Genomic DNA, 9,077 nt, shown 5'->3' with positions numbered 1-9,077 from the left:
TGAGGATTCCTTAGGAAACAGACTCTGAGATGGAAATATTGTGAGCACTTTTGGATCCATACCTGTTGGGCAATGCAAAAGCAGGATTAAGCAGAAGAATAAGTTGGGCCATAATGAAATCAAATCAGAAGTCTCTGCCTAGGGTAACTGAAGCTGGGACAGGCCTTCAAAATTGTCTTGACTAAGAGCAAGAGAGCCAGGCATAACTCCTACCATGACTAATCATTGGATGCAAGATGTCATTGGATGGGAAGAGGATAAGAATTTGAAACGGTCTTTTTGGCTAAGGACAATTTCTAGAAAGGAAGTTTCAGATAGAATCTGACAGCCATCAACTGTCCCAGTAGCTGTGACAATTAAGTCCTGAAAGTTTCATTACGGGGTGAAAACCCAGGACCCAACACAATGTCCTCTACAGGAGAGTAATGAAGAGGGTCTCTGTCTTGTGAATGGATAGTATTTCAAAGATCAGGAAGAAGAGAGGTCACAATCAAATTTCAAGAGAAAAGAAAGGAAAACTTTTTTGAGAGTAAGGGAAAGTGGCCCCCTTATTTGGTAGAACCGTAGTAAGGCAGCTGTACTGCAGCTGTGAAAGTAGAGACTACTCATTTTCATGCACACAGGACAAGGCTAAGAAACATATAGTTTCTCTCTTTTCTTGTACAGAGATTCATTGCCTATTGACAAGTATCTTGAGATCAGGACAGGACCTAAGGTGAGATAGTTTCTCTCTTCTACAGAGATTTATTGCTTTATTGACAGGTATCTTGAGATCAGGACAGGACCTAAGGTGAGACAAGTAAGCCGTCTAAGAAGCAAAATTTTTCAACTCACCAATTTGGGGCAAAACTTGCAAATGTAACTCATTATATTGTCACTACTGACATTCCCAATCATTTTACCAGATGTTGTCTTGACTTTCCTTCCGATTCCACTCAGGTCTAATAATAAATCAGTTGGAATGATTGTGTTTCTCAAAGAAGGTGAGAAGAGGATTCTTACTTCTATCTAAATTACTCAGTTATTATTTCCTAGACCACATAATGTAGGGACACCATTACCATTTGTAATGAATGGTCATCTCCTCTTCTTGTGACTTCCAGTAGTCTCAAAAGTATATTCTTTGAGATCTACTATGGTCAGCATAATAGAATAATGATTTGTATCTTCATGCCAATTTGAAAAACTAAAAACATTTATAGATATTACTTTAAACGATCTACCTGGTGGAAAGTAACTTCCCTCCATACTCTCTCAAATATGTGACTACCTGAAAAATTTGAGAATTCAAAACCAGGTCGGCATCAGCATTCATAGTAGTGCACTTGTTCTTGATTTTCACACAGATAGGACTTCTGTGGTTTGAACCGAAGATTTCCGTAAAGAAGATGAGGAGAGACAGATGAAACATCATCACACCATTGATTTCATCTTTATTCATTTACATTAATTAGCATAGACATCAACTATTAAAAGCAATCCCTGCAAATTTAAGCAAATATCTCCAACAAAATATAGTACAAGAGAAATTAAGGATATATAGAGAAAGAGTATGGACTGGAGTTAGGGATGTTGACACAGGCCATTCTGAGCTTTTGCATTGTACATATTGATTTATTAAAGATATTAAAGATTCTCTATCGCTATTTTGATTTGAAGACCAACAATAAGCCTATGAGCAGAAAATGAAGAGAAAATGAAGTTTAAGTGACAATCATGGCAAGGCAACATTATAAAGTGTTGACTAATTAGGAAAGTCCTTAGATCAACTTTGTGATGTAAGTGTTCTAATCATAGGGCAGAGAGCTTTGTTGGAGGGTGGGATGGATAGAACCTGGAAGGGTTAGGCACATGGGGTCTAGTACCCTGCCAGGGAGAATTGGGAACCATTACCAAGTTTAAACTTCTCAAACTGGTGTGTATACACAGGTATGCGAGAGAAAATGTATGAATCAATAGAGTAAACATCGGCCAACTTTTTGGGGCTCTCAGTTTTCATCATAAAAATTTAAGAAAGTAAACAGAGAAGTCATTTTAAACATTTTTATTACAGAAAACAATCTATCATGGAATAAAATGCAAGATATGCATGAATGTGGAAGACTTGAAAGAAGACTTCAAAGAAATTTCACACATGCTTCGGGCCAGTTAAGTCTAGATCCTGGAGCCCTGGGCATACACATTATTTTCTCTGTACTGATAAGGATACATCATAGGAAAGGTTAAGAGAAGTGCTTCCCTAAAGGAGGATTCTTTCTGAGTTCCTCGAAATTTGGAGGGGGGAAATGAAATTCTATTCATTTAGATACATTGTCTAATTAATGAGCTCCTAGTAATTTCAGGCTGAGATATTACTAGAGACTTAGCAAAGACACAACATTTCAGCCTGTCCCCAGATGGGTGGCAAAGCAAATACTTATCTTGGTGTGAGTCCCTAAGCCACTAATAAACTTAAAGTGCCCAAGGAAGGAGGTGTACCTGCTCACTCTGCTTCTGAAATAAGACTAAGGACATTCCAACTTTAGTGTGGCAGACTCAGGTCAGGGGTTATGAACAGAAGGATTTTCTTTCAGGATGAGCACAGACTTCCCTAAGAATTTGTTACTTTCTAAACCAGAGAATGCCCAGCTTACTGTAACAGATAAAGTGTCAAGTCCTAGTTATAGGACAAGAGTTTGGTCTAGATCAGGAATATGCATATTAAGCCTACAAGCCATATCTGACCCATTGACTTTTGTAGGGCCCACATCCTTGTACAGTCTAAGAATGGTTGTTATAGATTTAAAGAGTTGAAAAATTTCAAAGACAAATATGATTTATTGACATGTAAAAATTACATGAAATTCAAATTTTAGTGCCAATGTTTTATTAGAATACAGACACACCCATTTAGTTATGTGTTATCTATGCTTACCTTTGTACGACAATGGCAGAGTTGAGTAGTTACAACCTGAAATATTTACTGTCTCTCCTTTTACAGAAAAAAAGTCTCCCAAATCCTGGTTTAAAATTTTGTTACTTAATATGTTGCCCTTGGATTAGCAGTGTCAGTACCACCTGAGAGATCATTGGATGTGCAGTCTCAGGTGTGTAACCCCATCTATCCTAAATTGTACTTGGAATCTTAGTCATTTCAACATTGATTCTTATGTACAATAAAGTTTTGGAATCACTGGCCTAGGTCACAAAGACCTTGAAGAGGTATTTGCTCCTCCCAACTCCAAGTAGCTAAAGGACAAAAGAGGAGAATTGAGTCTTAAGCCAGGACTACAGGAGCTAATACAATACTCCCCATGGTTACTGAAATGAAAATAAACTCCATTGTTCCTTTTGGTCTAAAGAGTTTTTTTTTTTATTAAACCAAAAGGATATATAGCACGAACAGTAGATATCAAGGTTGGAATGATTCCTCCAAAAACAGAATTTTGTTCTCCCAAGAAACTCCTTCACTAAAACAAGATGCTATGAGGTCACCCTGGATCCCAGGGTGTCCAGGGATTATAGCTCTGATGAAGCTGTATATATTGGAATATAGCTCTAATGAAAGGTTTCTGAACTCTTACGTGTTAAAGAAAATATCTTTGAGGTTCAATGTTATGTAGACTCTTGAGATTTTTGCTCCCTTTTTGCCTCAGTGTTCTCCTTGCCCCAACAAACACACATTCAGAGACATACACATGCAGACACATGTACACATATATAGGCACACACAGCCTGTGGACTATTTGAACAGTCATCACAATGCCCTCTGCCTTTCATATTATGTGTGGAAAAAGAAGTGGAAAAGCATCTTGATTTGCTTATAATTATAGAAAAGGATAAAATAGGGGGTGTGTTATTTTGTGTAAGTAGACATGAGTGGACCACAAGTTACAAAAAAACTAAAAACTAAGAGAGACATTATTACATGTGTGAACTGAGCTCTGGCATTGTGAGATCTGGCATGTGCAAGAAAAGGCATTTGTGTCCTAGTGTCGGGACTCCTGAGGTTTATCAGACACTACTACATATGACTTGTCTTTGTAGCTAGGGGTGAACAAATCTGTACAATAGGATGTATGGAACTGCTTAATTTAGTAGGGCCAAAAAATCACATATGTTAATTCTGTATTAGATGTCCACTGTAATGTTCCCGGTGGCTAGGATTTCTGGGTTTTCCCCCACTTTCAATAGACCTTTAGAAAGAATCTAGTATCTCACTATTGACTTATTTTTTTAAAGTAAGGACCTACTTAAACTTTACACACTCACCATGGGCACTGTGCTGAATGATTATAGGTATTAGCTCATTTAATTCCTTTAGTACAATACCAGTTAAGGTGGACATCATTATCCTGTTAGAGAGGAAATGACTGCGCCTCAGGATGATTCAAAACTTGATTTCAAGTAATGCAGGTGTTAAAACCAGGCTGAAAAACCGAGCCCTTTCCATCTCCTTAAATTGCCAAATTCCTAGGTCTCCAATCAGAGATGTCACTGAAATATCTAGAGATGTAACACCAATACTCTTCCCATTGTTTCTAATCACACTGCACAATCAGGTGGTCAGCCTTAGAACCTCTTTGATCTAACTGATACACCTTAGAATTAACCTAGACAGTGTACTAAGACCAAGTCAGCAGTGGGAAATTCTTGTGTGCCCTACCTCTGCCACCTAAGTTGGATTTTCACATTTTTCTCATTCTTTTAGTCTATAAGCAATGACTCTCACAAAAAGTTTAGACATACATAAAGGAACAAAATAAAGATTTGTTGAATATTACTGAAGTACAAAAAAAATCAATCAAATATTCATACCTCTCAGATGAGAAGCCTATGTCCATAGGCTTATTCTGTTGCAGTTTTATACTAACATCAGATGCATGATACTAAAGTACGTAAGAGATAAGAAATGCATGAGCAATAATAAAACATTTTTCAATATTAGGATGGGCTGAAAGTTTCAACACATCTACTCTTATGTCTTCCTTATTATAAATAGCAGAAATGAATGATTCCCTTCCACTTTCACCTTTCACACTGACTCATGAAAATTACCAAATCTGTGTCCAAGAGGCCCTCAGTCTCCTGCTGTCCTTAGAATCAGAGGTGGGAATATCCCCTTGCCCATTCTCATTTCTTGTACAGTGAGCATTTTTCTTTCATAAAGCATGGTGTTTTTAATAGCCAAATAAGAGAACAAAGTAATTATTATTCTATTTAATGTGTATTATACTCTGCCAAATACCAACCTTTTTGGAAACATGTATCAGTGGCCTGACATGCTGTAATGTGTGGTCAGTGTAACCACAGATCTCTGCAACCTGTTTCCAAATTTCATGGAATCCCTTTAAATAATGATGAAATAAAATATTGAAAAACACTCATCAGGATCGTAGATTGAATCACAAATTAAACTTAGAGTGGCCCTTAAGATCAGTTAAGATAAAAATCTGTCATCTACTTAAAAACATGAAATGGACAAATACAGATTATGCTTTAGTTTCCTTGTGACACTGTTGTGAAGATTGAATGAACTAGAAATAAAGCATTTAGAATGTCTGGCACACAGTAAGTGCTCAGTAAATATCAGTAATGGTTTAATAATTATTAGTTATATTCAAGGATTCACTTCATTTTCGTCAATAGATTTTCATCAAATATTAATGACCTTCAGTATTATAGGGTGGATTTAGAAAGTGATAATTAAGCTGCTGTAGGCTGAGTAACATGGAAATGTGAAAGTCAAGCCCCCTCATGGGGCCTTTCATGGGATACGTACCCTGAGGTCACAGAACCAGTTTCAATTGTCCTTCCCTCCCAGTGGAAGTCCTATTTCTAGGACACAGTGGCCTGTCATCTTTTCAGAGGAACCACTGCGGGAAGCCTGGTTTGGGTTTAATGAACAGCCTTTGGGGAATTTCACATAAGTTGTCATCAATGCTTCACATATTTGCAAGCTGAATCCATTCCATTCTTCAACAGGTCTTCCACACAAGAGCCTGAGTTTGTCCATCCATCTCAAGGTACAGAAGGTGAAGGGACAGTGTAGGGGTATCTTGCAGCATGCAGAGGGTCATGTAGATATTCAGAACCCAGACTGGATTATAGCTAGATGTCAGTTAGATTTTGATTCAGTGGGGTGGAAGGGGCAGGATGATAGGCATGAAGTACAACAACTTGCCCGATTAACCTACGTTTATATTTTCATATTTCAGAAATTCAGTTCTAGAGAACAGCACTCCACCGTAAGTTTATTTCTTGACATATATTTGTAATATTGAAGAGTATGCTTCTTTATCATGAAGCTCCTATATCCTTCATGCATCATGTGTGTCTTTCCTAAACAGTTTCATCTCAGCTTTAAAATGTATTTGCTTAAAGTCTATAACATAGTCTCCTGTGATTTTTAAAAATTTGTTTGTTTCAATGGTTATGTTCTCTTCATGTATTATCTTGAATATTTTTGTTTTCTCCCTTTATTTCTTAAGTTACTACTTGTCTATTTTGTTAAATTTTCCCATAAAACAGGATTCTGATATGCTTGTTAGATCTATTTCTCTATTCTCTTCATTAATTCCTTGTTTTCTTATTCTTTCTTTCTTTGGACTCTTGTGTTTACTTGTTCTTTTACTAGTTTTTTGACTTGGGGCTTTATGTCATTTACTATCATTGTTTCCTTTTAACTGATAGAAGGGTTTATTGCTATGAATTTTCCTCAATCACTGCTCTAAATGCATCCCACATGTTAAGATGTGTGGTGTTTTCATTGTCATTCTTTTTTGTAAAAATGTGCAATTTCAGTTTGCATTCCTTCTTTTACTAAAGACTTGATTAATACAAGGCTTTTAAAAAATTTTCGAAGTGGAAGACACTTCTGTGTCTGGTGTCAGTGCTGTTGATAATTACTAGTTTTATTTCATCCCTGTCAGAGTGTTCTTTATATTTCTACTTTACAGAAGTTACTGAAGTTGTCGCTGTAACTCTGTTTATTATCAGTTCTTATGAATGTTCCATGTGTTTCTGGGAAGGAAATGTATTCCTTTTTCAGGATATAAAGTTCAATACTATATCCAAAAGATATCTATCTTACTTGTTATTTTTTTATCTTCATATCCTTACTTTTTTTGTCCATTTCTGTCTTTTTGAAATGATGAATGAAACATCTTACTATTTGTCTCGCTGCATCTCTAGGACTTTTTTGTTTCATAAAGGTGGTCATTGTATTCCTCGGTGCAAAAGTATTCATATATATCCCGTATCTTCATTGTTTATTCTGGCTTTCAGCATTAAAAAGTGTTTTTTTTTCACATTTAATGGTTTTGGATTTTGATATTAGGATTGCTATGCTACTACTACTCTCTCTTTGTTTCCATTTCCGTGGTATATCTCTGTTCATTCCATTATTTTTAGTGTTTCTGGATTTCTTTAGTTTAGGTGTCTTCCCTTTATAGTGAATATAGGTGAATTTGTTTTCTCAACCAAATAGAAATTTTTTGTGTTTTTTTAGATAACTTGAGTCCATTCACTCACAAAATGGCTGATAAATTTGGTCTCAACTCTTCCATGATATTTCAACATTTTGTATATATTTTTATATTTGCTGTTTCTTTCTCTGCATAATATATATATATATATATGTATATACGTATATGTATATATATATATATACATACACGCATATTTTTCTATTACAAAATATTTTTTGTCATATGTCATATTTATTGAGGTTTGTATTTTGATTTAGTGGTAGCCTTTCTACCTCTACTTTTGTTACATGTTCTTTTTTGTTTTCTTACTTAACATGTTTGATTTCTGTCTTTTTCAGTATCCTCTAATGTACATAGAGCATACAACAATGAACTTACTCTATTTTTTCCTTTCCCATTAATAATTGTACTATGTCTACTTTGTCACAACGTTCAGGAATTTTGCAACAATACGTAACATTTGTCAAAATATATGACATTGATACATTAGTTTTCCATTATCATTATATCTTGGATTGTTTGGGGAGGAAGTATTAGAAGGAAGGTAATTGGTCTCCTGATATTAGTTTGGTTACCATGAAGTCCGTGCCTCCATATACTGAATATATTTTTCATTTACTTTTATATTTATAAATGTGTTTGTGTGTTTGTTGTGTATGTGTGCTGGTAATTGTGGTTTCTATATGACATGGTATATCTCTGGGGGGAAACTATTTTCCCAGCCTGGGGCAAAGTACCTTTGAAATGAAATCAGTCAAAGAGAGAAATGTAGTGGGAGAAAGCTGTTCATTGACTATAAGCAGTTGTCCACTTCTGCTCTCCCATGTCTCTCCTGAGCCGGCTGCAGAAGATGCGGCCCCATCCAACCTCTCTGGTCCAGATATGCCCTGTTGGCCCTTGTAATAACCATTTGATATGGTGATGGACTGCTTCTCTCCACCCCTTAGAAACACCTATTGATATGGAGATGCTCTAAGGCAAGCAAGAGATTCTGGACATACTGCAATTTTACCCATGCATGGATTTAGTGGTTAGGATTTTGATTTGTGATCATATAATCATAGCTGTAAGTCATTTTATTTTAAAATGATTTTAAGCAATTAAAATGTATTGCTATGACATACATACATGGACTTAATGTTTATCTTTATATAGCCATTTTAAACAGTGTCCTGTGCAATTTTTTTAATGTGCGAATAATTCTGCTGCTTAGGAGATATGGTATCCTTTTCTTATTACTTTTATATTAGTCTCAAAGCATTAGTTTATTAGGTATCCATTATGGCCATCTCTCCTCATTTATAAATCTAGTTTTATTTTCTTGATTAGTATCTACATTTATATTTTAAATAAGCTTATATTTCAATTGATTTGATTCTCTCAGCTACCCACTTTTTTCTTTCTCCAAATTGTGTTATTTGTATAATTTCTCAATTCTCCCACATAGAACTATTTCTGCTCCATCACTTAGTTCTAACATTTATTTCAGTTATAGTTCTACAGTTAAATTAAGACATTGCACACTGCCAGTGCTTTTGTAGTATTTCTGTACTTGTATCTCTATCGAACTCTGCTCTTCAAGTACAATCCTTAACAAGTGCACATTAA

The sequence above is a fragment of the Manis javanica genome, unplaced genomic scaffold, assembly GCF_040802235.1.
Source record: "Manis javanica isolate MJ-LG unplaced genomic scaffold, MJ_LKY HiC_scaffold_24, whole genome shotgun sequence".
Lineage (NCBI taxonomy): Eukaryota > Metazoa > Chordata > Mammalia > Pholidota > Manidae > Manis > Manis javanica.
The sequence above is the reverse complement of the archived record's forward strand: the minus strand, read 5'-3'. Positions refer to the sequence as shown.